At 39.8% G+C, this 25,163-nt stretch overlaps 1 long non-coding RNA gene across 1 annotated transcript in view; it reads right to left on the reverse strand.

Moving 5' to 3' along the window:
* Positions 1 to 965: 965 nt before the first annotated feature.
* Positions 966 to 25,163, reverse strand: part of LOC112621374 — a 92,358-nt gene continuing 68,160 nt past the window's right edge. The window contains exons 3-4 of the long non-coding RNA XR_003118715.1: positions 7,602 to 7,700; positions 966 to 3,498 (exon numbers count right to left, since the gene is read on the reverse strand). This is a non-coding gene — a long non-coding RNA (uncharacterized LOC112621374). The remainder of the gene's footprint in view (positions 3,499 to 7,601; positions 7,701 to 25,163) is intronic.

Raw genomic sequence — 25,163 nt, forward strand, 5'->3', positions numbered from 1 at the left:
AACAAAACAAAAAACAAGCAAACAAAAAAGCCAGCTAACATGTAGAAAATGCTAACTGTGTTTAGAATGGTGTTCTAGCATTTTTATATACCCTAAATTATTCCATCCTCACCATAGCCTTAGGAAGCAGGGACTATTATCGCCAACTTACATTTGAGGAAACTGAAGTTCAGAGAAGTTGGAGACTTGTGCAATTCATAAAACTGGCAAGGAGCTGATTCACACCCAGTTGTTTTCTTAACTCTATTGTTTTAGAGAACTGAAAGCAGATGCTAAGATAAAGGAAGCAATGGGAGAAATATGTTCTGAGACCTGCTCTGTCCAAGGCCCTGAGAGGGACCTAGAAGCCATTGTATGAAATTCTATCCCAACCTTGAAGGAGTTACAGGAGTTGAGCAGCATTTAAAAAGCACAATAAAAACGCAGAGCAATAACACAGTGTCAAGCAGTAGGTAGATCAACTGGTCTGGAGACCAGGCATGACTAATTGTGATATGAATTGTCCTCATGCTAAATACCAGGGCGCAGAGGATGGAGGGAGAGTCAGCTGAGACCTGGGACAGCCCAGCAAGGTTTCATGGAAAGCAACTGACCTGAACTTAGCCCAGAAAAATGGGCACAAGGGGATGTGAGTGGATGGCTGGAGGGGATGTGAGAATTATGAGGGATGATGTGAGCAAATAAGTCATGTTGAAATTTTTCTTTTCTTAAGCGGATTCAAAATAACCAACAAAATATTGTCCTTAAGCCTGGATTTGTATCCACCTCTGAAAAAAATGTGAGATTTTTGGTGGTTTAGTGGCTTTTTTCCCCACATTTGTTTCTCTAGCTATAAAATGAAGGTTTCACTTTCCATATTCCTCCCCCATAGAGATGTTGAAAGGGTTAAAGAATTCTGTAAAGCTTTGAGGGCCTCCTTAAAGCAGTTATGCAAAACCAAATTATAACCATCCTTGTTTTTGTTGTTGGTTTTTATTATCTTTCTTGTAAAACTGCCCCAGGGGAAGCATCACTTTTAGTGTGGTCATAGTCTGCTCAAACACTTAACTGTCTCATTGTGACCCACCTGACTGGAAAGGCGCAGCAGATCCTTGGCCTCCACACACCCTTCTTCCAGCAATCCCTACTGTTCCAGAGGCTTTCCAGGGGCCAGGGCCAGAGTCTGGGGCTGGGACTAACTCACAAATAGGTTTATTTTTCATTTGGCACATACAATCTAAGAAAAAATGAATGCCTTACTGGTATTTAAATGTTGATAAATTTCAGATAAAAATCTAGAATTCTGGCTTCCCTTCTGTAGAGGATCTGACATCCATGGGCCTGCAGGTTGCACATGCCACAGCAGGAATCAGCCAGTTCACTGGATGTGCACTCACTCCTTGACCATACCCCATGTGGCCTTCATCCTTATGGTGGATAACTGCCAGTCCTGAGAAAGATCCATCAGCTTCTTTCAGCGACATCTGTCTGTTTTCCAGCCAAAACACTGACTGGTCTACATTGAGCTGCCTATAATGGCCACCCCAGTGAGTATGGTGCTAGGGCTGGGTTAAGCAGGAAAGTGGTGGCAGGACTAGTTGAGTCGATGGAGACTGAGCCAGAGGGAGAAGGAAGGGATCTGACTTTAGAGCCTGAAGCTAAAGGCCAGGTTCAGGGAGTCAGGTATTAGGCTTTTCCCAGTGGGGAATGGGAGTCAACAGCAAAAGTTCTGGAGCCAATTCCACCAGCCCTGAGCATCTGCCAGGGCATGCCCTTTAGTGACACTGTTTATTTCGATCAGATAATTCATATTTGTACATTATCAACATTGGAGAAATTATATACATATGTGTTGTTGCATACATATGCACCTACACCCATATCTAAGCCCACCACCAGCAATTCCAACATAATAGTTGTGGTTAGGGGTGGGGGAAAGTGTTTTCTGAAAGCTCTGGGCATTTCTCAAGTGCAATGTACAGCTGGGGTTGAGAACTACTGCTCTCAGTGAGCTGATCTTCCTTGTGACCCCTCATCTCCATTCATTCATCTCAGTCTGACTTCAGAAACTGTACATTCTTTAAATTATTCAGTTCCTTCTACACAAAAACCCAGTCTCTGGGGGCTCCTCTCTTCCTCTTTCAGTTTCCTAATGTATGTCTGGGTGGATGAAGGAGGCTTACTATGTCTCAGATCTGGGTGGTTGGGTCCTCTTGATGACACCATTTGTCCTATTGGTCATTTGCAGCTCAAGCTGGTCCCTAGTGGAAAATGATATGGCCATCCTTGATGTGGTTAGGGCCTGACAGCCTCCCTGGCTGACTTAGCTCCAGTCTGGCTCGTGCAAGTGCCATGTAACTCTCAGAAGCAATGTGACATTGTCCAGCTGTTCCCTCTGGCCCAGGGTATCAACCTAGAGGAGTCTGCTATGCTAGATACCACCCCAACACAAGGGCCTCACAGCAGTTCCACTGGCCTTTGAGTATCCCTCAGGGCCTATGCCAATCTGTCCATAACCTGATAAATAATCATGGCTCTCTGGGCACTACCATGATGGATTGTCAGTTTACACTGGTGGAGCCTTGATTGGTGGGTGTGGAGGCAGCCTTCAAGAGGGTCACCTTCCATAGTTTCATTAAATTAGAATGAATATACTCTACCTTCTGTTTTCGCCAGAATCACTACCCTTCCCTCTGGTTGTCTGCCCTTGCCTTTTTCTCCATTTATTCTATCAGATATTGTGTGTCTAGAAGAGGCAAATTTACCTCTACTTCGCGTCCACATCCATTGGGATTCCCATGTTGTATCTTGTCCCCGTTGGCAGATGGAAATCTTGCAGATAAGGAGACCTAACTCAGGAAGAATTTATGATTGTCCTCATTACAAATTAACTTTCACAAATTCTTCTTTTACACGTTCTTGGCTATTCTTATCCACTTACTCTTCCAGTTGCAGAATCTAGAAGACTTACAATTCTGGAGTACACTTCTTTCTATTAGACCTGTTACCCTTTGAGGCAACAGGTGGTCACTTAGAGTGGCCCAATTCTGTAAGGTAAACTCCACTGTGACAGTACTGGGGACATCTTGAATGCCATAGTTGCTATAAAAGAATCTCATATTTAGCTTAAAAGAAAAGGATATGATAGTCACCAGAGCTGTTCAAGATGTTCTGGCTTTCTCTCTTTCTGGATGGAAGAAATCATGTCTTCACCTGCTGGCAATTAGCTGTGGCCAAGAGACTTGCTTTGGCCAAGGAGATATGAAGGCTGATTCTGGCCAGCCATTAGGAGCCACTTTGAGCTTCACCATTGCCTTGGTGTACCCTTCCAATATCTTAGGCAATGTTCCAGGTGGAGGCTGCTCTACCAGCTGGGAACCTGGTTGAGATCCTGGATGGAGAACATCACTCAGCAGAACCCCACATGACCCTCAGTAGATGTGTGGCATGAGTGAGAAAGAAACTTTAGTCTTTTGAAGCCTCTGAGATTTGATGTAGTTTGCTACAGCTGAGCCTATCCTGAGTGAAGAGAAGAATAAGAAGCATGGTGTATGCAACCAGGAACAAGTACCACAGCCTCCACCCAACCTGATCCCCTGATCCTTTTTTAAAAATTTACTGTTCCTCTTTTAAAATATTTTATATGTATTAAAGGAGAAATTCATCTTTTAGAAAACAGATCTAAGTCCAAATCACTCTTTTTTTTTGTTTTTGTTTTTTTTTTGAGACAGGGTCTCACTCTGTTGCCCAGGTTGGAGTGCAGTGGTGCAAGCATGGCTTACCGCAGTCATGAACTTCTGGGCTCAAGTGGTTCTCCTACCTCAGCCTCCTAAGTAGCCGGGACTACAGGTGTGCACCACTGTATCTGACTAATTTTTAAAAATTTTTAGTAGAGACAAGGTCTCCCTATGTTACCCAGGCTGGTCTCAAATTCCTGAGCTCAAGAGATCTTCTCGCCTCACACCTATAATCCCAGCACTTTGGGAGACCTCCCAAAGTGCTGGGATTATAGGTGTGAGCTACTGTGCCCAGTCTTAAAAATCACTCTTATCAGAAAATTGAACCCTTTTGCATTGTTGATGGCAATGTAATTGGTACGGCCATTAAAGAAAACAGTATGGAGTTTCCTTTAAAAATTAAAAAAATAGAACTACCATATGATCCAACCATCTCTAAATATATGTCTGAAAGAAATGAAATCAGTATTTCAATTCATGTTCATTGCAGCATTCATAATAGCCAAGACATAGAAACAACCTAAGTGTCCATTTGCAGATGAATGGATAAAGAAAACATGATATGTATATGTGTGTGTGTATGTGTACATATATATATACACATACATATATATATATATATATATGATGGAATATTATTCAACCTTAAAATGAAATAGCCTGCTATTGGTTGACATCACAGACAAACATGGAGAACATGATACTGAGTGAAGTCAGTGAGACATGGAAAGACAAATACTGCATGATCTCACTCATATGTGGAAAAGAGAGTAGAAATAGAGAGTAGAAGAGTGGCTGCCAGAGGCCGGTGGTGAGGACAATGGAGAGGTGTTGGTCAACAGGTACAAAGTTTCAGTTATAAGATGAATAAGTTCTGGAAGTCTAATGGTGGCTATAGTTAATAATACTGTATATTTAGGTGAAGTTTGAAAAGATTTAAAGTGTCCTCGAGACACACACACACACACAGACACACACACAGAAAGGGTAACTGTGGGTGGTGATGGACCTGTTAATTAACTTGATTGTGGTAATCATTACACTATACATAGGTATCGCAAATCATCATGTAACCTTGAATACATAAGATTTTTAGTTGTTGGTTAAACATTTTAAAATCAAAAAACCAAAGCAAAATCACTCATCAATTGAAGAAATAGTTTAAAACAAGGACTGCGGAAAATGAACAACCGCCAAGAGAAAGTGATGCTCTGTGCCCTCCCCTTCTGCTCGGTGCTTGCCGGTGCTTGCCTCCACACTTCCTAAGAAACACAGAGCAAGAAATGCTCCAGGCACAGACGCAGCTTCCCCTGGCCAATAACCATCGAGATCCCGTCCTGCCTCTCGCCCTGCCCTTCCCCTCTCAGACCCTCCTGACCAGTGTAGGGAAAAGCCTGAGGGACTCTTAGTCATTCTGTTTTTGGAATGTGGAATTGAGAGCTAGCTGGTCCCAAGCACGCAGCCATCTGCCTCTTCTCACAGGGGCCTCACGTTGTTTTCTAGCTGAACAGCGCACAGGAATTTTTCAGCCCCCCTCCTCTATCACAAAGCCTGTGATTCCTTTAAAGAACTGGAAAGCATGGCTCACGCCTGTAATCCCAGCACTTTGGGAGGCCGAGGCGGGTGGATCACAAGGTCAGGAGATCGAGACCATGGTGAAACCCCGTCTCTACTAAAAACAGAAAAAATTAGCCGGGCGCAGCGGCGGGCGCCTGTAGTCCCAGCTACTCGGGAGGCTGAGGCAGGAGAATGGCGTGAACCCGGGAGGCGGAGCTTGCAGTGAGCCGAGATTGCGCCACTGCACTCCAGCCTGGGCAACACAGCAAGACTCCGTCTCAAAAAAAAAAAAAAAAAAAAAAAAAAGAACTGGAAAGCAAAGCATCTTTCCAGTTAAAAAGCCCAAACTGAAATGTGACGGCATCTAAATGTCTTTATCCCCAATTATTAGCCCTCTTCCTGACAGGCCCTCCCATCTGCCTCTGTGCCTAGAAAGAAGTTCCCTGCTACTTCAGCCCCAGTTTTCTTTTCTTTTTCTTTTCTTTTTCTTTTCTTTTCTTTTTTTTTTTTTTTGAGACAGACTTTCACTCTGTAGCCCAGGCTGGAATGCAGTGGCGCAATTTCAGCTCTGCAAGCTCTGCCTCCCAGGTTCATGCCATTCTCTTGCCTCAGCCTCCCACGTAGCTGGGACTACAGGCGCCTGTCACCACGCCTCGTGAATTTTTTTGTGCTTTTTAGTAGAGACGGTATTTCACCGTGTTAGCCAGAATGGTCTCGATTTCCTGACCTCCTGATCGGCCCGCCTCGGCCTCGCAACAGTTTTCTTATTTTTAAGGGATTTATCTTTTGATCACTTTATATTATTAGATTGGTGCAAAAGTTATTGTGGTTTTTGTCATTAAAAGTAATGTACTTTTTTACCAACCTAAAATAAATGTTATTTATTTATTCCAAACTTACTTAAAAGAGGACTCAAGGAGGACAAGAAAGATGTGTTTGTATTTCAAGATAAAAAAGGAAATATATGAGGCCTGGCACAGGAATGCCTATATTCCCAGCACCTTGGGAGTCTGAGGTGGGAGGATCACTTGAGCTTAGGAGTTCGAGACCAGCCTGTGCAATATAGGGAGACCTCATCTCTACTAAAAGTTAAAAAAAAAGTTTATTTTGAATTTTTAAGACCAGGGGTACATGTGCATGTTTTTTACATAGGTAAATGTATGTCTTGGGGGTTTGTTGTACAGATTATTTTATCACCCAGGTATTAAGTCTAGTACCCATTAGTTATTTTTCTGATCCTCTCCCGCGTCCCACCCGTGACTCTCAATAGGCCCCAGTACCTGTTGTTCCCCTTTATCGGCCATGTGTTCTCATCATTTAGCCCCCACTTATAAGTGAGACCAGGCGGTGTTAGGTTTTCTGTTTCTGTGTTAGTTTGCTAAGGGTAACGGCTTCCAGCTCCGCTCATGTCCCTGCAAAAGACATCATCTTGTTCAAAAAGTACAAAAATTAGCTGGGTGTGGTGGCACGTGCCTGTAGTCCCAGCTACTCAGGAGGCTGAGGTGAGAGGATCACCTGAGTCCAGGAGGTCAGAGCTGCAGTGAGCCCTTCTGGTGCCACTGCACTTTAGCCTGGGCCACAAAGAAAGACCCTGTCAAAAGAAAGGAAAGAAGGAAGGAAGGAAGGAAGGAGGGAAGGAAGGAAGGAAGGAAGGAAGGAAGGAAGGAAGGAAGGAAGGAAGGAAGGAAGGAAGGAAAGGTTGAGCAAAGTAGCCCTCAGCCAGAATGAAAAAGTTACATGAATGTATGCCATGAAATATTTTCCTCTTGCTGAATGTGGGCCCAAACCTGATTTTCCTAAAAATGTCTTTAAAGTGTCATAGTATCCATATAATTAAATAAAATTAGTTCAGGAAAAGAACAACCATTTCTTACAGTGAGGCTAAAGGCAATTTCCCCAGGGGCTCCTCATGGAAAGGAGACTGAATAAAAAAATGAAGTAGGCCGGGTGCAGTGGCTCACGCCGGCCTGTAATCCCAGCACTTTGGGAGGCCAAGGCAGGCAGATCACCTGAGGTCAGGAGTTCGAGTTCAGCCTGGTCAACACGGTGAAACCCTGTCACTACTAAAAAATATATACAAAAATTAGCTGGGTGTAGTGGTGTGCACCTGTAATCCTGGCTACCTGGAAGGCTGAGGCAGGAGAATTGCTTGAACCCAGGAGGCAGAGGTTGCAGTGAGCCAAGATCGTGCCACTGCACTCTAGCCTGGGTGACAGAGTGAGATTCCATCTTAAAAAAAAAAAAAGGCAGTATCCTCTTTCTTTACATGTGACAGATTTCACAGAGTGGATGCTTATAACTTCTCTTAAAATAGAATGATGATATCACCTGTGATTTCACTCTGGTAAAACACTATGGATAGTATGCCTATCCAGGAACTCAGCTCCCAAATCAGCTGGCTTGATGCAACAATGAAATTCGAAGTATCTGTGAGGGAAAGATTAGCCCTCCATGAATTCCTGTTTATGTGGCCAAGCTTCTGAAAGACATAGGGCAACAATGAATTTGCAAGTATCCCTGTTAACTAAACGTGGACTACAGATATATGTGGCTAGTGAAGTGCAGAGCCATATGTTCTGCGTAGCCAGCCTGCTTCATACAAACAATACAATGGGATTGGGGTGAGGGACAGTTCACAAAAGAAATCTAACTAACTGGTCAAAAAATAAAAAATAAAAAAAAGAAGGCTTTCTTAGTGTTGGTGGTTACATAAGCTAGTATAATATTATTGGGCATTTTGTTAATAGTTAGACATATATCTTTGATCTAGCAATTCTATTTCTAGATTGTCACCTAAGGAATTATTTAAGAGTGTGTGCAAATATTAATGATAATGATATTTGTCCTGAAAGAATGAAAACACTGTGAATGTCTACCTCTAAATTGTGGTACCCGCATGTAATGGAATACGATTCCACTATTAAACATGATGTCTTAGATGAATACACATAGGCATGGTCAGTGTTCACTATACATTGCTAAGTTTTGTATAAAACAGTTTACTAAAGAATACAAGTATAATAATAGTACTAGTGTGTTGTTATGTTTGTGTAATAGTTATTTTTAATATCAGATTTTTTTTCCTTCTACATACTGCTTTCCACAAAGCCTTTTGGGTCCCATTCCTTTTTCCTTTAACAGCATCAGATCCCATATATTTCTAGTCACTTTCAGCTATCAAATATTCTCCATTTTAAATTTCCAATCTCAATCCAACTCCAATGTCATCACCTGCCCCCTGGTTGTCAGCTTGAGACATTTGGAAGGTGAAGGGTGGGCCTGCTTTTCTTCTTAAGGGGAGGAGACAAGAGAGACCGTCTTTTTCCTTGATGATTTGGCCATGGTCACAGTCATCTCCTTGCTGGAGTCTTTGCTGCTCTGGCTAAAACACGCTGACAGCACTGCCCTCTACAGAGTGGGTATCCAAATGCAGACCCTTCAAGAGCCCCTAGCGGAGCCTCACTATGCCTGCCAACTGCACACTTCCCTGATGTGATAGATCCACCCTTCCACGCCCCGTCAATTTCCGCCATACACAATCACATGGGCTTTCCTCCTGGATCCCCTTCTAAGTGGAGCAAGATGATCTCTCCGCTGGTACGTTCTGTGGTTCCGCCGTGAGCACATAGGAGGCACAGGCCTTCCGGACATGCCAGTGCCATTGAGCAGATGCAAGCGGCCCCACTGACACCCCCTCTTGGTACCCTGCTCTCTGGTTCATTTCCTTTTCCAATTAGGCAGAGTCAGGCAAGCCAGTCCGCCACCTGAGTAGACATCCAATGGGAGCATAGGCTAATCATTCCTTGTTGCAAATACTCCCAAGCTGCTTCAGTAATTTCCTTGGAGCTGCCTCACTTGACTTTGAAGAGGAAAGTGCATGACCACCTCACTAGACAAAAAGACACACACAAAATTATTCTTACTCTAAATCTAAATAACCTACAAAGCTAACAACCTCAATACTTCCCCCTTCCTCTGCTTATACAGACCCTGAAGGAAGGAGCACTGGGATGGTGCCTGGCCATGGGGGTGAGGATTCTGTCATTTCTTACTAAGTCTTGGGTTAAAGTGTCTAGTCTCAGGGACTGACTCTTTGTCTCTTTAGGGGACTTTAGTGCTTTTTTTTTTTTTTTTTTTAATTTCAGCATTGGAGGTTTAGGTAAATTTCAGGAAAAAAATTGGAAAAAGTTTCAAATATCTTATAAATACAAATGTACCTATACACAGTCCCAGAAAGAGTTTTGAAGCTATACATCAAAGTGTTAACGTTTCCATAGTAAAATAAGAGTTTTATAATTTTTTGTCTCTTTGTGGCCTACATGTTTTAATTTTTCTATCCAAAACCTGTTTTGGTTTTATAATGAAGGGGATACATAAACGTTATTTTTATTAAAAAAAAAAAAAACTATTCATCCCAAAAGGTAAAAGGATAAATAAGTTGTAGTATATCCATCCAATCGAATACTACTAAGTAATAAAATGGAGCAACTTACTAATAGAAGCAACAATATAAATGAATCAAAAAATATTATGCTGAGAAAAAGAAATCTGACACAAAGGAGTATATCATTTGTATGATTTTGTTTATTTGAGATTCTAGACCAGATAAAGCTCATCTATAGTGATAGAAATCAGATCAGTGATTGTCTAGATGGGAGGTTCGGGAAGACTGACTGCAAGGGGGTCAAGGAAGCTTTCTGGGGTAATGAAAATGTTCATGTCTTTATTGGGGTAGACAATTGCCTAACTCATTAAATTGTATACTTAAAATGAGTGCATTTTTTAAATTTTACTTTAAGTTGTGGTATACATGTGCAGAATGTGCAGGTTTGTTACATAGGTATACATGTGCCATGGTGGTTTGCTGCACCTATCAATCCATCACCTAGGTTTTAAGTCCTACATGCATCAGGTATTTGTTCTAATGCTCTCCCTCCCCTTGCCTCCCATCCCCCAATAGGACCCGGTGTGTGATGTTCCCCTCCTTGTATCCATGTGTTCTCATTGTTCAACTCCCACTTATGAGTGAGAATATGCAGTGTTTGGTTCGTCCATGTCCCTGCAAAGGACATGATCATTCTTTTTTATGGCTTCATAGTGTTCCATGGTGTATATGTGCTACATCTTCTTTATCCAGTCTATCACTAATGGGGATTTGGGTTGGTTTCAAGTCTTTGCTATTGTAGATAGTGCTGCGATAAACATACGTATGCATGTGTCTTTATAGTAGAATGATTTATAATCCTTCGGGTATATACCCAGTAATGGGATTGCTGGGTCAAATGGTATGAGTGCATTTTATCATATGTAAATTACACTTCAGTAAAGTTGATGTTTAGAAAAAGTTTTGGTTTTGTTTTATTTTTGGAAAATTAGTGAGATTTCAGAGCTAAAACTATGAAACTCTTAGAAGAAAACATGGGATAAATCTTTATGATCTTAGCTTTGGCAATGTTTTCTTAGATATGACATCAAAAGCATAAGGAACAAAAGAAGGACAGATAAGTTGGATTTCATCTAAAAATTTTATGCATTGAAGGATTCTATCAAGAGAGGGGAAAGACAATCCATAGAAAGGAAGAAAATATTTGTGAATTATATATATGGTGGGGTCTATTATTCAGAATACACAGAGAGCATTTACAACTCATAACAAAAAGTCAAACAAGTCAATTAAGAAACGGTCAAAAAACTTGAAAAGACATTTTACCAAAGAAGTTATCCAAATGGCCAACAAGCACATGAAAAGGCATTCAAAATCCTTAGTCATCAGGGAAACGCAGATGGAAACCACAATGAACTACCATTTCACACACACTAGGATGGCTGTATGAGTACAAAAAGGAAAACAAGTATTGGGGAGGATGTAGAGAGACTGGAACACTCATACCTTGCTGGTAGAAATATAAAATGGTGCAGCTGCGGTGGACAAGCTTAGTGATTCCTCAAAATTTAAATATAAAATTACCACAAAACACAGGCAATTTCACTCCCGGGTATATGCACAAAAGAACTGAAAGCAGAAGTTCAAGCCAAAGCTTGTACACAAATGTTCACAGCATATTATTTACAAAAGCCAAAAGGTGGAAACAATTCAAATGTTCATCAACAGATTAACAGACAAAATGTGATATATTCATACAATGGAGTATTATTCAGCCATAAAAAGTGAAGTTCTGATCCATTCTACAACATGAATGAAGCTTGGAGACACTATGCAAAATGAAAGAAGCCAGATACAAAAGGCCAAATATTGTGTGATTTCATGTATATGAAACATCTAGAGTAGATAAATCCATAGAGACTGGATGCAGACTGGTGGTTGCCAAAGGCTGGGGGGGCAGGGGAGTGACTACTTAATGCATAAGGAGTTTTTTGGACAGGTGATGAAAATGTTCTGGTGATAGTGGTAGTGCCTGTACAACACTGTGAAGGTACTTATTGCCACCGAATTGTGCACTTTAAAAGGTTTGCATTAAAAGTGCACCTTGTGATTAAAATGGTAAATGTCAAGTTAGGCGTATTTTATCACAATAAAAATATAGTCAAATGTTATGGTGAAACTATCACATATGTTTCACCCCTCCTGCTATCATGTCAAAGAACTTCCTCAGAGTTATACTCCTGGCTTCCCGGGTTTGGTTCAGTCTTTTCCTGAGGAAGGTGTTTCTCAGGGCAGTTTCCACTAGAGAGCTGCTCCTGCTCAGCATGCCCTGTGACTGGCTGAGTTAGCCCCATTCGAGGAGAAGTTTCAGCAAGACCATTTGTCCTATATCTAAACCATGTCACCCAGACTCGTTTTTATTAATAACAAAGCTAGCACGTTGGTCTCATCTGGATTCTTCATCTGCCTGTCTACCTTTCCGATGTTAAGTCGAAGTTGGGTGGGAAGAGGAATATTCTTCACTGAAATCTCCCCCTGACCACTCTTCCTTGGCACTCAAACCCCAGAAGACACCGAGTTTTAAACCATAATGCACGACCACAATTAACCTCTAAACTGCTTAAAGTATGTGCAAGGAAACCCTCACCTGGGCCATTTTAAAAAGGATCAAGCCAGAAAAAAAAGAAAGAAAGAAGGAAAGAAAGAAAGAAAGAAAGAAAGAAAGAAAGAAAGAAAGAAAGAAAGAAAGAAAGAAAGAAAGAAAGAAAGAAAGAAAGAACATCTATCTTTGAGCACTGAAACTTCCTGCGGTCCAAACTAAACTTACAAAATGTGGTTTGTATAATCAAATATGTCAGGCTACTCCAAGTGATTTATTAATTACAAACTAGTTAAAACTAGGGAGACATTCAGAAAAAAACATTTTAATCTCCTTATCGTTCCATGTTTTTCTTCATTCCTCTCTCTATTTTCCTTCTTTACAATGTGTCACCCTTATTTGAAAAGTAAGACTTCAGGGTGTTAATATAGGACTGTGAAGGCAAAATAGCATTTGGAATTGAGAAATAAGTTATCTGCTTTTCTACAGAGAATTGCTAAAACAAAAGGAAAACAAACAAAAATAAGTTCCCAATAAATCAGTAAATATGGTATCACATTTCTAATGTTGAAAACTTCTTATTGGAATTCACCAGCATATTTCAAAACAAACCAAAAAACAAAAACAAAAGGAAAAAACACCCACATTTTATAAAACTAATATCTGATTGGATGCTTTTAAAATTCTTTGTTTCACACCAAGTGGCCTATAGAAAACTTGAAAAGAAATCGTATAAATAGTGTAAGGAAGAGCTAAAGAGTTCCCTTATCTTCATGGGAAGATAAGATTTCAAGAAAGAAAAGTATGATTGGCAATAAAATAAATGCCTTGAAACATCTGAAGAACTTTTGCTGAGGGAATAATGTACTAGAGTCGTTGTCTCTTTGGTCATCATTATTTAATTTTCTCCTAGAAAAGCAAAGGCTGCTTTACACTAAGAATCACTAAACATAAGAGTGAGTTCTTAACAGTGGCTGGAGAGTTTGAGAACAGATGGTTAGTGTCAGAGGGACGTCGCATTCTGATGGCTTGGTGCAGGCTTGTTGAAGGCATGGATGAAGCAGATTGCTTGCTTTCCTTTCTGTCCTCTAATTTTGTTAAGAATGTTACCAGCTGCTAAAGGGGTGCCTGGTGGGCTGGAAGAAGAGAGTAAGAAGGCAGCCTAACTGCCCCCAGAAAATTTTATGTTATTTTCTTATAATAACAATTCTGGTTGCTATAACTATGTTCTTTACACCTGGGGATTTTTAGGAATCTTATCTGTAATCCACATGAGCTCTAATTTTATATTCTATAGTGAACTGTGCCCTCTTTCTGAGACAGGACTGTGATTCCACATTCCTGTTGTAGATACAATGTGTATGAAAGTGTTAGTAACAAAGGGGCCATACACACTGGTACCAATCGGATTCTCATGCCTCACATTAAGTATGACAAGCTGTGTCCCCAGACCTCACTGAAATAAAAGTGGAAAAACCCAAATTCATATGGTTAGGAAACATATAATTTGTCCCTGAAGTTATTTTTTTTTAAGAACCACAATGTCTATCAAAATTAGTGATGGCCATAGCCTTCTGTGCAGGAATTCCTCTTCTAGGCATTTATCCTGGAGAAGAATCCATATGTTTATGCAACAGGGTTTATTGAAGTATTTATTATCTGTCCGATGAATTGACAGCAAACTAAACAAAATGAAATGGTAAATTTTCTGTGGTATAGTCATCCCATAAAATATTACACAATAATGACTGGGTGCGGTGGCTCACACCTGTAATCCCAACACACTGGGAGGCCGAGATGGGTGGATCACCTGAGGTCAAGAGTTTGAGACCAGCCTGATCAATATGGTAAAACCCCATCTCTACTAAAAATATAAAAATTAGCTGGGCATGGTGGCATGCACATGTAGTCCCAGTTACTCAGGAGGCTAAGACAGAATTGCTTGAACCCGGGAGGCAGAGGTTGCAGTGAGTTGAGATCGTGCCACTGCAATCCAGCCTGGGTGACAGAGTAAGACTCCCTCTCAAAACAAACATACACACACACACACAATTACACAATAATGATGGAGGTAGAGCTACATATTTGGACATAAAAGATATTTTAGATATATTGCTAAATGAAAAAGCAGGTTTCACAAAGACATGAAGAGCATGATTCCATTTGTGTAAAAAACAGAAAATAAAACCAAACTATATAGCAAGATTCAGACTGAAGAAAGTTTGAAAACTCCCAATGTGCCCATCACTGTAGCAATGATTTTATATATGCTATCTCATTGGAAACCCATAATTGCTTCTTAGAAAGTGAACTATTATTATCCACATTAGAGATGAAGAAAGTAAAGCACAGAGGTTAAGTAACATACCTCCAAGGGGAATAATGTAAGCACATGAAAATACATAGAAAGAGTCCAAGACAGGGCTGGGTGCTGTGGCTCACACCCGTAATCCAAGCACGTTGGGAGGCTGAGGCGGGTGGATCATGAGGTCAGGAGTTCAAGACCAGCCTGGCCAAGATGGTGAAACTTCGTCTCTACTAAAAACACACAAAATATTTTCTTCCTGAGAGAAAATGGTATTGGATAGGATTCGGTGGTGGCTGTATTCTATATATGTATATGTATTGGTGGCTTACACAACAAATATTTCTCACAGTTCTGGAGACTGGGAGGTCCCAGATCAAAGTGCCAGCAGACGTGGTATCTGGTGAGGGCCCTCTTCCTGTCTTGTAGCTGTCTTCTTGCCATGTGCTCATCAGTCTTTCCTTGGTGTATGTGTATGGGCAGAGAGAGGGCTCCGATTTCTTCCTTTTCTAATAAGAACGCTAATCTCTACATGGGGACTCCATCCTCAAGATCTCATCTAAACCTATTACCTCCAAAATGCCCTGCCTGCAAATATCATCAATTACATTAGGGATTAGACCTTCAACATGAATTTAAGGGGAGATAAACATTTTAGTCTACAACCTCACACACACACAATTTACTTTCTTTTAAAGTAAGAAGAAATAAAAATGGAAAGAAAACAAATAAAAAGAAAAATGACTATTGGCCTAGCAGGTAGCTCATGCCTATAATCCCAGCACTATGGGAGGCTGAATTGAGCTGGTTGCTTGAGCCCAGGAGTTCGAGACCAGCCTAGGCAACCTACCAAGAACTGACCTATACAAAACAAAACAAAACAAAACACCCACAAAAATTAGCTGGGCATGCTGTCACACTCTTGTGGTCCCAGCTACTCAGAAGGCTGAGGAAGAACGATTGATTGAGCCCAGAAGATGAAGGTTGCAGTGAACCATGATCACACCACTGCACTCCAGCCTGGGTGACAGAGCAAAACCCTATCTCAAAAAATAAATTTTTAAAAAAGTGACTATTCTTCTTTGTTTTAATTTTCCATTCACCTGAAAGTTTCCCTTTGATCCATGTCTATAATGCTCTCCTGAAGCTGTGTTAGAATCTTTTGGCCATATCTTTTGGCCAGCTCTTGTTTCCTCTGGTCACACCAGCTTCAGCAATGGTGAGAAGTTAAGGATCCACTAACAGTCACGGGGGTAGTACGAATATTACTCTGCTCCCCCAGGCTCTGACCATAAGACGTGAGGAATTCAAAGACCAGGGAATAAACTCATTGTTCTGGTATTTTCAGGCCCCACTTTGCAGAGTCTCTGAGACTTCCCTCAAGTCTACATCATTTCCCTGGCAGAGTCCTCGGCAGCCCACAGAAATGGTCCTTTATGGCTGTCTTACTTCCCTGCCTGAACTAAGTCATGTTATCCTGCATGCTATGACTTCATTCAACACTCACCTAATGACTCACATTGGTTCCAAGTCTACAGATCATCAATGAAAGAATTCTCTTTGCTACCAGCGTTGATCTTTTAAATTTTCCTGGTGTATGCATGCAGGCTCTTAAAAAGAAATTGTAGCACCTTCTATTGTAATAGCCCTGCTGTGGAGCTCATTGTGTCAAATTCTCTCCAGAAGAACCACAGGACATTTTAAAGAAACTAACTCCTCAAAGATCTAGAACTAGATGTACCATATGACCCAGCCATCCCATTACTGGGTATATACCCAAAGGATTATAAATCATGCTGCTATACAGACACATGCACACGTATGTTTATTGCGGCACTATTCACAATAGCAAAGACTTGCAATCAACCCAAATGTCCATCAGTGACAGACTGGATTAAGAAAATGTGGCACATATACACCATGGAATACTATGCAGCCATAAAAAAGGATGAGTTTGTGTCCTTTGTAGGGACATGGATGCAGCTGGAAACCATCATTCTTAGCAAACTATCACAAGAACAGAAAACCAAACACCGCATGTTCTCACTCATAGGTGGGAACTGAACAATGACATCACTTGGACTCGGGAAGGGGAACATCACACACCGGGGCCTATCATGGGGAGCAGGGAAGGGGGAGGGATTGCATTGGGAGTTATACCTGATATAAATGACGAGTTGATGGGTGCTGACGAGTTGATGGGTGCAGCACACCAACATGGCACAAGTATACATATGTAACAAACCTGCACGTTATGCACATGTACCCTAGAACTTAAAGTATAATAATAATAATAAATAAAAAAATAAAACTAAAAATAAAATAAAATTAAATTAAAATATGATTAAAAAAAAAAAAAGAGTCAAGGCCCATCAGTGTGTTGTATTCAGGAGACCCATCTCATATGCACAGACACACATAGACTCAAAATAAAGGGATGGAAAAAAAAAAAAAAGAAACTAACTAAAATCTTTCCTTTATGCTTACCTCTAACCAGGATCCAAATACAGCACCCACAAAACGAACCTAGGGATTATTCTATTCTGAGGTGTTTTCCCTATCTACTTGGGCACTCTGCTCTCAAGTTAGGGGAAGACTTTGTCAACTTTATTTAGGAGTCTACATTTGAGTGTCCAAGAACGCCACCTTAATTTCTTTTCATCAATTCTCCAAGAAGGCCTATCAGAGCCACATACAGAACTACTCCCGATAAATGACTTTGGATCCCAAGTTTCCAGAGTTGGATGTGCCAATTAGGCTTCCCACTCTTCTTGGTCTCCTAATGCCTATACAACACTTTCCTAAGCATCAAGTTGAGAAAACAGAAAATGGTCTGGAATGTGTGTGTTCCTTAATCTCTTGAAAGATTTTTTAAAAATTGGGATGCATTTTTAAAATTATACATTTAATCTTGACAGAGCTAAAATTTAGAAAAACACATTTATTAATGTAAACCAAAAATAAAAACCTAAGTCTCCCAACTGACTGAATGCACTCCCTCTTGGCTAAAGGGACTACAAAGAAACCTGAAAAACTGCATTCCAGGCTGTGATGGGAAGGGAAGGGAGAATGAACATACCTTGTTATACCCCCTCCCTTTTGGAGTTTAGGCACAACTGACCATTATTGACGTTAAAACGGAGATCATAAGACTGACTGAATGGACTCTGTGGCAATAAGGTATCAAATTCCAACCTGATTGACGTGACAGATAGCAGACTCTGAAGGAAATACAAATATTATATCTCAAATATATTTCTTTGATATGTTTTTAAATGGCCCTGCAAAGCCAAATTTCATGAAGGAAATTTGCATCTGTAGAGAATCTCCATTAATGCAGCCAGGACTTTCCTGGATTTAGGAGAGATTAACTAAGAGTCTAACACCTTTTAAGGTTCAAACAGAAACATTTGGTGTTATTTATTTTCTCTAAAGTTACTAACTGGAGGCTTCATCTACATAACTAAAACTTTGGCCTTCACAACCCCCTTAACTTAACTCAAACACTCCCTTTTACTGGCTTTAGCCTTCAGACAAAGCTTAATTCTTTCAATCAATTGCCAACCATAAAATATTTGAATCTACCTATGACCTGTGTATTAGTCTGTTCCCACATTGCTACAAAGAACTACCTGAGATTGGATAATTTTTTTAAGAAAAGAGGTTTAATTGACTCGCAGTTCTGCAAGCTGTACAGGAAGCATTGCTGGGAGGCCTCAGGAAACTTACAATCATGGTGGAAGGTGAAGGGGAAGCAAGCACATCTTACCATGATGGAACAGGAGAGAGAGAGTAAAGTGCTACACCCTTTTAAACAACCAGGTCTCATGAGAACTCCATCATGAGAACAACAAGTGGGAAGTCCGCTCCCATGATTTAATCACTTCCCACCAGGCCCCTTCTTCAACATGTGGGGATTACAATTCACCATGAGATATGGGTGGGAACATAGAGCTAAACCATATCAACCTGCAAGCCCCCACTTCAAGATATCTTGTCTTTTTAGGTTGAACCAATGTACACCTTCCATGTATTGATTTATGATTTTACCTACAATTCCTGTCTCCCTACAATGTATAAAAACAAACTGTCATCCGACCACCTTGGGCACACTTTCTTAGGACCTCTTGAGACTGTTTCAAGGGCCATGGTCCATCATATTGAATCAGAATAAACCTCTTTAGGTATTTTACAGAGTTTTTTTTTGTTTGTTTTTTGTTTTTTTTTTTTGGTCAACATATAAATATTCCGTGAAGATCAAAATCAATATTTTTGCCTTCTCCTACCAGTTCAAAGCTACTACCAGTTATATATGTCATACACACATGTAAACACTTTAATGCAATACACACATAGGCAAATACAAAATGCTGACATGAATTTACAAATATATGGAAAATAGGTCTATCTACAGAATAGTAATCAACTGTAGAATACACATTTCTAGGAACACAGATAATTTGCATTATTACTCATTTTCCACAAACATAAATAATTTTAAAATAGCCCAAAGACCAAAAAAAGAAAAAAAAAAAAGGTAAAGATAATCTGGATGGGTCCACTAGACAGAACTCCAGTAGTTTCTGGGTTCATTTTAAAGTCTTTCATAATTTTTCTTTGTATTTTTTCTTTGTATATTTTAGTGTTTTAGCTCTCTTACTTAAAAATTACCTTAACAATGATGAGCATCTTATATTTTAGGAGCAGCTGGACAGTTGAGGAGAGAAAATAGTTATCATGTCTGATTTTAGAACACTTATTAAAAATGTTAAAGATGTGGAAATGGGGGAAAAAAAAGGATTCCTGGGTGCCTTTCCGTGAAATGCTAAGTATTGCCTAGCGAACCCTCCTCTGGGAATTATCTCATTTTATAATAATGTTCACCTTTCACTTAACTATTAGCAAATATTGTACAGGAGAAGTTAACATCTAGAAGGTTGACCATATTGGAAAGAATTCCCGTCCACAGCAATTCAAATGATTCCTGTTCATAACTATTCAAAATAATTTCTCCAGTAGAGATTATAAGCCTTTGTAAATCACATTCTCACTTGAAGCAGTTTTAACATCTTAGTGGTTCCATTATTAATTTATAGGCTAACTGAAAGTCTTTGACACATGTTCATTTTATATTTATGTGAGAGTTATGATTCTAGTGCTTTGAAAACTATTCCTTGGTGATATCCTCTAATTAAACAGTTTGGAACTATAAATATATGGCCATCTCAGGAAGCTCACTAAATATTTCAGAGCTTTCTCCTACTCCCTCTTCAAATTCATTAAAACTCAGTCTACAGAAGTCTTAGTTCAAAGGATCCAGTGTTGCTTCTAAGTATCTCCTGGAGAGGTAACTGGAGAATCTGAAAAATCTACTAGCCTATTTTCTGTTGTCTTTTCTTCTGTCTTTATGACTCAGTATCATTCTTGAATATAATTGGTCCTGCCCAGTCTGATACAATTTCCTGCTACCTTTGAGATGCCACTGTTGGTCTTGTAGTAATTGCTCAGTATATAGTGAGGGTAAGGAAAAGAAGAGATCCTGGCTTCTGGTGTTAACAGTTTTTCAAACACAGTGCTGCAGCAGATCAGGGTTTGAATGGGTCACAGTGGTTCTTCAAGGCAGGACAACTCCATTTCCTGCAAAATGGACTAAAAAAAAATTGTCAAAGGAGAATGTGGGTTCTGGCTCCCTGAACCCACATTCAGAGGGCCCGTGAGCAGGTTCCTAAGCAGATCCTCTGGAAGAAGGTCAGTGTTCTGGGAAAGGGCTGTTTGTGTATATTGAAAGTGTAGCTAGTTGGATGTCCAGTACAATACCCTCTTACCGATATACTTAAAAACTAGGAAGTCTACTGGCTGCATATTAGGAAATTTCATCTAGAGATCTGTGACTTGTCAAGATCAGTCTGTTAGAGGTGTGTGAAGCAGAGCAACTCCATCTTAAACAGGAGCTGGGTAAAATGAGGCTGAAACCTATGCGGCTGCATTCCCAGACGGTTAAGGCATTCTAAGTCACAGGATGAGATGGGAGGTCAGCACAAAACACAGGTCATAAAGACCTTGCTGATAAAACAGGTTGTAGTAAAGGAGCTGGCCAAAACCCACTAAAACCAAAATGGTGATGAGAGTGATCTCCGGTCATTCTCACTGCTACACTCCTACCAGCGCCATGACAGAGTACAAATGCCATGGCAATGTCAGTAATTCACTCTATATGGTTTAAAAAGGGGAGGCATAAACAATTCACCCATTGTTTAGCATATCATGAAGAAACAACCATAAAAATGGGCAACTGTCAGCCCTTGAGGCTACTCTGTCTGTGGAGTAGCCATTCTTTCATTCCTTTACTTTTTAATAAACTTGCTTTCACTTTGCACTGTGGACTTGCCCTGAATTCTTTCTTGTGCAAGATCCAAGAACCCTCTCTTGGGGTCTGGATCAGGACCCTTTTCCTGTAACATCTTTCTGGTGACCATAGAAGGGACTATACTGTGGAAAACCCTGACCCAAAGGCTAACTTTGGGTAAGTGGTGGGGTCCAATAACGTCTTTCTCGTGAACACAAAAGGGACAATACTGAGAAGACCTCCTGACCCAAAGGAAATAGTCTACAGCACTGACTGGATGACTTTGGATAAGTGGTGGGGTACCTATGTAAAGAATGGGATTGGGTTAGAGGCCCAAATTAGGGGAGTTAGAGTTCTCTCCTAAGACAGAGTGGGTTAGAGGTTCCTCTTAATAAAAGGCAAGGACGCTTGACCTACCTTGGGTTAGAAGCCAACTTGGAATGGTTAGAGTCCCTTCTAAGATTTAGGAGGTTAGAGGCCCCTCTTGGGTAAAATTCCCCTTGGCTAAGAACAGGTTTGGCACTATGGGGGATTAACTACTATTCTCTTTGGATTAATCTTCCTTACACTCTTTGCTGAGGGCTGTGGGTGACAGGGTTAGGCATGTAAAGGATTGTGGGACATGGGGAGCTTTTTCCTCCCTAAAAGGGGAAACTTGAGAGCTGATGGGACTGCAGGAAAAGATCCCTTTGTTACTGACAAGCAGCTGCCTGAACTTTTCATCGTCAGCTTCAATGAATGTGTCTTTTCTCTGGCCTCCCTAAGCTCTTCACCTTCCCCACCCTGCCACAGGAAGTACTTTCCTTCTCTATTTTTCCTTTCCTGTATTTTCTGTTACCCAGGGCAACCATCTTGCTCAGAGGCCATGTGTTGAAACTAGAAGTCAAAGGTTGGATTAAAGATAACAGGGCCCATATGGGGGCAAATTTAAGGCTTGCCAGTTTATTGGGTGCTAAGTAGAGTGGATAATGTCTATGTTTTATCACACATATTTTGCTCTGACCATAATGAAAAAAAAAATTTCCTTTATGATGTGGCTTGGCCCCCAGGGTGATGGTTTCGCAAGCTGGATCACTAGGGCCACACAGGCATGCCAGCAAAAGGGTAAAATTTCTTACCAGTCAAGTTTCTGGTTTCTCTCTCTGTGTGGTTGAATGAATGGTAAACAAAAAATAAATAAATAAATAAAAATCAGTGTTTATCACCTCTGTAAAAGTTTGGATTAATGGGAAAAAGAATTCTAAGGCTAGTCTTAAGCTGGTGTGTTTTGTGCTATGAATTTGTTTTTCTGTGTCAAGGGGTACTTTAGGATAAAACACAGGCTTAGAACACCTATAAGCCCACTTTTCAAGATGACCTAGCAAGCTGGTCAGTAACAAACTTGGCTGCAGGTCCCTGAAACAAACAAAAAACTGGATGAAGTCTCCACCTTGTTTAATGTCCTTGGGAGCTTGACTTTTTAACCCTGCCTTCCAGGGAACAGGAATTTTAGGGTTCAAGTCATAGTTAAATCTAAAAATCATATTAAATAGTTAAAAGCCTTTGCAAGCTCAAAATTAACTACTCTAGACTCCTTCTAGGAAAGGAAATGGAGACTGCCCTGTACTGTAGTTCAGTAGCTAAAGTTTTGCACTTTCACAGTGGTGGTCTGCATTCGATTCCCCCCCCAGAAATTAAGTTAAACTTATTTCTGGTTTAATATATGCATGACCTTGTCTCTCTTCTCCTCTTTGGACTATCTTAAATTTTCCTTTCTCTAAGCACCTGGGAGGTTACCTTTGGTAAAGTTCAAAAGCCAGAAATATTGGGTGTTTGGCACAAGAAATTCTAAAAGAACTTTATTCAAGAGTGCTATGGTTAAAATCAGTTTAATTAAAAGCAGATATTCAAGATCTTAGAGCCTGGGCTCCTTGGGAAAAACAGGAGGCACCAGGGACTCTTTTCTTGGCCCTGTTTTTCCAAGGGCTCTACCCTAAAGCCAGTAATCCAATTAAGAAACTTAAAAACTGAAAAATAAAAAATCTTGCAATTACTGTAGTAATCTTCTTTTTCTGTGTAGCTATACATGTGGTGTGTGTAATGTTTCTATAAAAGAGCTCTAATTAATTGGCTTAAACAAAAATACACACTGAAATATCTTGAAAGCAAAATAAAAACTGTAATGCCTTTTAGTTCATGTAACTTTAGTAATCTTTGGGAAATAAAAATAACTTCAAAAAGTATTGATAAAAGCATTTAGACTAAATTATGTGGATCAGATATTAAGTTTGCTAAATGCTTTAAGGTCATAAACTGCCTCTTTAACTTTTAAAAAAGTTTATCTACTTTAAAGCCATTAGATTCTAGATAAGGCCTGGGGACATGTGGAGTTTGCCATGCCCCCTAGCTATCCAAGAAGATTATAAAAAAAGAGATTTTATATAAGAAAGGATGTTGTATGGTAAATTCTTGTCCTGAAGTAAAATGACTGGTTGTTTAAAATGAGAGATGCTTAGAACAAGTCAGAAAGTCCAAGAATGTCTCAGATGGTCTGTGTAAGTCATGAAAGAATTTGTGAAAGGGAATTTACGCAAGAAATGTTATACAATTCAAAGATTGTTAGGCCTCCTAAATGCTTCATAAAAAGCCACTATGACTCTTACTGAACAACTTGACTGCTTTACAGCTAGGTAAGGCCTAGGGACATGTGGAGTTTCCTAGCTATGCTGGAGACTCAGCTCTTATCTGCACTTCTGCCTGGTGTGTCCTAGGCTAGGCTCCACACCTAGTACACAATTAAAAGCTCAAACTTACCAAGGTTTTTATCAAAAATAAAAGTTGCTAAGGGTTATCATTATAATATGTAAGTGATACTGCTAAAAACACAATTTTACATGGAAGGCGTGTAAAGAAAGTAAAATGTGTTTTTGGTGAAAGATTATCAGAAGTCATGGAAATGTGGACTTTTTTCTGCCTAAAGTGTTAAAGGATTGTTTTAAGTAAGAAAATATATCTAAAGGTTTAAACAAGTTGTGGAAGGTTTATAAAAATTAATTGTAAGAGATTCTGTGTGTGAACATATTGGCTAAAGTTAAAGGGTTATTATTCATTTTGTCTGTGAATTAAACATTAGAATAAAAGCACAATAGGGCCAGGCACAGTGGCTCATGCCTGTAATCCCAGCACTTTGGGAGGCTGAGGTGGGTGGATCATCTAAGGTCAGGAGTTCAAGGCCAGCCTGACCAATATGGTGAAATCCCATCTCTACTAAAAAATACAAAAATTAGCTGGGTGTGCTGGTGTGAGCCTGTAGTCCCAGCTACTCAGGAGGCTGAGACAGGAGAATCACTTGAACCTGGGAGGTGGAGGTTGCAGTAAGCTGAGATTGCACCACTGCACTTCAGCCTGGGGCAACAGAGTGAGACTCCATCTCAAAAAAAAAAAAAAAAAAAAAAAAAAAAAAGCACAATAGGTGTTTCTTAGAGCACTGATCTGCTTTTTTACACACACAAAAAGGTAAATGGTTATAAAAGTTTTATAAGAATTTTACCTTATGGTTAAACATTAATATTGGGTAAATAATGTCCATAAGATTTTATTAAAAATTGTGTTTAACATTAATAGTACATTAATGTAAAAGTGAAATTAGGCTTATTTGGTATAAAGGTCATACAGGAAGCATTATTAAATGTAAAATGGTGTTTTGCTTTCTATGGGCTATATTTGCATAAATGTGTTATTGGTATATATTTTAAAGTTGTAGGAAATTTCTATGATTCTAATTACTTAGTGTATGCTATTAATAATTATAATTGTTATGTAAAATTTTGTGCACCACAGAAGTAACCAAATTTCCTTATCAATTGTGACTTTAATAGTGACTGTCCTAAAATTTTTTATCATCCACAGACAATTGTTGCCTTGCTTTAATTCTCTTTAGAAGGCGGTTTATAATCAGCTATAGAACTCTAGCAGGTGTTTTTAAATGCAGGTTTCTAATAACTTTGGAAATTGTAACATTAGAATAGAAGAAACAACTTTCAGAACTCTCATGAAGAGCTGGAATGTTCATGAATACCAAATACAATGGTCATGAATACCAAACAGGAGTTAACTGAATTAACTGAGCCAATCAAAAACTGAAGTAATCTTTTTAACTTTGCTTAAAATGCTGCTGATCCTTTTTTTTGTTTCTCAGAGTCAAGGAAACTTTTCTTTTGAGCTATTTACAGCTTTTAGCAATTGAGGAAAGTATACTCCTGTGAACAAAATTTGGA

The sequence above is a fragment of the Theropithecus gelada genome, chromosome 3 (assembly GCF_003255815.1).
Source record: "Theropithecus gelada isolate Dixy chromosome 3, Tgel_1.0, whole genome shotgun sequence".
NCBI classification, from domain to species: domain Eukaryota; kingdom Metazoa; phylum Chordata; class Mammalia; order Primates; family Cercopithecidae; genus Theropithecus; species Theropithecus gelada.